We start from the raw sequence: 4,577 nt of genomic DNA, 5'->3' as shown, positions 1-4,577 counted from the left end.
CAGCTTCAGCTTGAACTTGCATATGAGTAGTTGGTGGTCTGTTCCACAATCAGCTCCTGGCCTAGTTTTCACAGCTGATAATGAGCTTCTCCAGCTGTAATCAATCTGATTCCTATTCATACCATCAGGTGAAATCTATGTATATAACCTGCGTTTATGTCTCTTAAAAACATACTCCCAATGAATAAGTCATTGATTTTGCGAAATTCAATCATTCTATCTCCAGCTTCATTTCTGTCACCAAGCCCATATTTTCCAGCTACTGTTTCTTCTTCTCTGTTCCCAACTTTTACATTCCTGTCACCCATTATTATCAATGCATCTTGATTGCATGTTCGATTGATTTTTTTACTAAAAGTTGGTAGAAATCTTCTATTTCCTCTTCTTTGGCTCTGGTTGTTGGTGCATATATCTGAATGATAGTGGTATTCGCTGGACTTCCTTGTATGTGTATGGATATTATCCTGTCACTCACAATATTGTACTTCAAGACAAATCTATAATTGACTTCTTTTAACTGTGAAAGCAACCCCCATTTTTCCTCACCTTTTCATCTCTGGAGTAATATATCATTTGATCATCCGACTCAAAATGTCCCATGCAAGTCCATCTCATTTTGCCAATGCCTAGTATGTCAATATTTATGCGTTCCATTTCTTCCTTAACAATATCTAATTTTCCTACATTCATGGTTCTCACATTCCGTGTTCCCATCACTAATGTCCACTTACAACTGTTCCTCTTCCTTTGTATTTCCATACTTAAAAGCTCCACCTTAGTTGCCCTTTCTGTTATTCTATGTGTGTTCTGTTGTACATAGGGTTTTCAGAGGCCTGCTATTTCAGAAGTGGATGGCCAATCCTTCTTCTAGAGGCACAGATAGTGAAGCTTAATTTTTCATACTTTGCGCATGTAGCTAGGTGAGACTATTACTTGGGAAAAGACATCATGCTTTGAAAGATGGAGAGTCAATGAAGGAGAGGAAGAACTCCAATGAGATGGATTGACACAATCAAAAATTACTTTAGCAATGAACTCTACTGTGTCACAGATGATTAATATGTCACAAAAATAGGCACGATTCAGGTGATCTGTTTATAGAGTCACTGTAAGTCTTACTCAACGTCACAGCACGTAACAACATTAGCAATGTGAATTAAGTCATTCAATTAATTTAGTATTTTGACATAATAATTGTTTAACCTTTAGCTTCTTGATCAATAAAATTATTAAGGGAAAAGGAATTATACCCATCTTTCAAACAATAATAATTATATGACAATGGAATATTGGAAAATCATCTAAGAAGCTGGACTTTATGACGAAGAGTGTGGCATCAAGATTGGAGGGAGACTAATTAATAATGACACAACCTTGGTTGCTGAAAGTGAGGAGGACTTGAAGCACTTGCTACAGAAGATCAAGGAATGCAGTCTTCAGTATAGATTGCATCTCAATGTCAAGAAAATAAAGATTCTGACCACTGGACTTATAGGCAACATCATGATGGATGGAGAAGAGATTGAAACTTTCAACAGCTTCACCTTGCTTGAATCTACAATTAACACCCTTGGTACCAGCAGTTAGGAAGTAAGGATACTGAGAAAACGCAAATTATTAAGGAATAATGATGTCAGTTTGAGGACTAACGTGCATTTGATTCAGACCATAGTCTTTCCAGTCACTTACTATGCAAGAATGATAGACTTTGCCTCACATACTTTGGACATATTGCTAGGAGGTACTATTACTTGGAAAACGACATATGTTGGGAAGGGTGGAGGGTTGACGAAAAAGAGGAAGACCTTCAACCAGGTGAATTGATATGGTGACTACTGCAATGGGCTCTTGTATGTTAGGAAGTGTGAGGATGGTGCATGATAGGGTTCAGATCTTCTGTACATAATGTTCCGTGAGTCGTGCTAGACTTGATGACACCCACCAACAACAACAACAACAATAGTACCAAGGGTGTTAATTGTGGATACAAGTAAGAGGAAGTTGTTGACAGTTTTAACCTTTTCTCTATCTATCATGATATTGCCTATCGATCCAGAGATAAAAATTTTATTTCTTCATTCTTAATTCTTAGTTAACTATTACTGCTATAATAGAAATATCAGAATACAGATGGTTTTAATCAAGAGAAATTTATTTTCTCATCATTCAGGAGGCTAGAAATAAATTCCAAGCTTGGGATGTTTCAGAAAGTGTTCTGTTCACTTTAAAAAAAAGGTCCTCATTCATATGAGTTTCTTTTTCCTGGTTCCTTGGAAATTTTCATGTATTTTGGCATCTGCTAGGCATCCATGTCTTTTCTGCTCACTTGCTTAATATCTTTCATATCTCAAAAGAAAGAACCCTGCTGGCACAGTGGTTCAACAGCCAGCTACTGACTGAAGAGACAGGAGTTCACACACACCTGCAGGTCTCTACAGATATTTCAGTCTTGGAAATCCAATGAGAAAATTGTATTCTATCATATCTCTATGACCTTACGCTCATTCTACATCATTCATCTCACATACTTTGGAACTGTTGCTAGGAAAAAAATGTTTCACTGGAGAGGGATATCATGCCTGGAAAGGTGAAGGGATGGTGAAAAGGAGCAAAACCCTCAAGCAGGTGTATTGACACAGTGACTGCATCAATGGGATCAAGTGTGCTAGAGATTGTGAGGATGGCACAGGATAGGCAGGGTTTGAATTTTTCTTCTTAGATTCACTATGAGCCTTAACTCGATAGCACTAACAGTAACAATAGCAACAACATCATTCATTATAAAGACAACTCATTCTAAAGTGAGATTCTAACCAAAGATTTAGAGTTGAAGATTTATAATACATATTTTTGGATACATAATTAAATCCATAACTAATGACAAATTGAGGAAAACTGGGAATCACTTGTTGGCTCTGGCATGGCTGCAGGGACATACAATCTCTGATGATCATTTAAGCCCAGGGTACATAGGTTTCCATAGAGATGATGTTTACTTCTGGTTAGATTTTCTTTGAAAGGGCTCTGTGTGCCCAACTGTGCCAGTGGTCTCGAAAAATTGCTGGAATATGAAATATGCTCCCTTTAAGGGAGCTCTCGTAACCTGGTGACAAGAAGCTGCACTGCAATAATGAAAGCACGTGGTTTGAGGCTGCTCCCCTGGAGAAGGATGGGCAGTCTCCTCCCATGCTATTAATTGTCTCTGAAAACCCACCAGAGGGTCAACTATGGGTCGGTTCTGAACCTACAGTAAACAACAACAAAACTGAGTGGCCATTTCTCTGCATACCAAATGAAAGAATAATATATTAACCATAAAATAATCTTACTACATTCAGGCTTGGAAAAACGAAGGTCAGTGTAAGACAGGAAGACTCTCAATAAGATGGATTACCACAGTGAATGTAACAATGTCTTAAGTATGTCAGAGATGATAAGGAAGGCACAGGATAGGACAAGGTACAGATTCATTGATCATAGGATCTCTAATGCATTATGGTTGACTTGACAGCACCTAACAACAACAACATTATTACAGAAAGTATCAATTTTATTCAGGTACCTAGTATTATTCCTGACCAAAGAACATATGAATAATTCAGAAATATCTAGAATCCTGACATGGAACTATAGACCTAAGATTGTAGAGTTAAAATTTCATTTTATTCCAATTACTTTTCATCCTAAGCTCTATTTTCCCTATCAAGAAATGAAGGTTCAGAAAAAAAGTAAAATGGGCTAGTAAGGATTGAATTTAGAGTTATAGAAATGTGGAGCTCAGCTTCACCTCATGTTTACCTGTGAACTTGGATAAATTATGTAAGCACAATGAACTACTTTCATCACTAATAATAAGGAAATATATTAAAACTGACTCATAATGTTGCTCTATGAACAAATATCCTTGTTGTTGTTGTTGTTGTTGTTTGGTGCCATCGAGTCATAGACAACTCATAGCGACCCTATGAATGAGCACTGTTCATACATAGAGTTTCCAGAGGCAAGCTATTTCGGAAGTGAATGCTGCTCCTGATTCCAGGCTTGTTTTAGTCGAGAAGCTCCAGCCAACACTGTCCACATGGGTACCCATTACCACGGTTGGCACATCACTGTCACAGTCTTCAGCATCACAGCAACCACGAATTACCTTGGTACAGCAACGCACAGACCACCTAGAAGAATGTTTGACAGGATCCTTACCAAAAATTTAAATAAAGATATTGTTGTTTTTGTTGTTGTTCTTGTTGTGTATTGTCAAGTTGGAATTTACACATAGCTGAGCTTTCCGTGGGTTTTCAGAGACAATTAATTGCACAAGAGGAGATTGCCCTTTCTCTCTTAGGGAGCAGCTGGTGGGATTTGAATCACATATCTTCGGGATTGCAATGCAGTTTCTTGCCATTAGGGCACGAGAGCTCCCTATACAAATATAGGTTAATGCAATAAAATAGTAATTCAGTTCAAAGATTATTGAGACTTTATGGGAATATACCCTGAAGAGACCATAGCTGACATCCAAGCAGATATATGCACACCCATGTTTATTGCAGCTTTGTTCACAATAGCAAGGAGTTGGA

The sequence above is a fragment of the Elephantulus edwardii genome, unplaced genomic scaffold (genome assembly GCF_000299155.1).
Source record: "Elephantulus edwardii isolate Elephantulus edwardi_28Jun2011 unplaced genomic scaffold, EleEdw1.0 scaffold00221, whole genome shotgun sequence".
Taxonomy (NCBI): domain Eukaryota; kingdom Metazoa; phylum Chordata; class Mammalia; order Macroscelidea; family Macroscelididae; genus Elephantulus; species Elephantulus edwardii.
The sequence above is the reverse complement of the archived record's forward strand: the minus strand, read 5'-3'. Positions refer to the sequence as shown.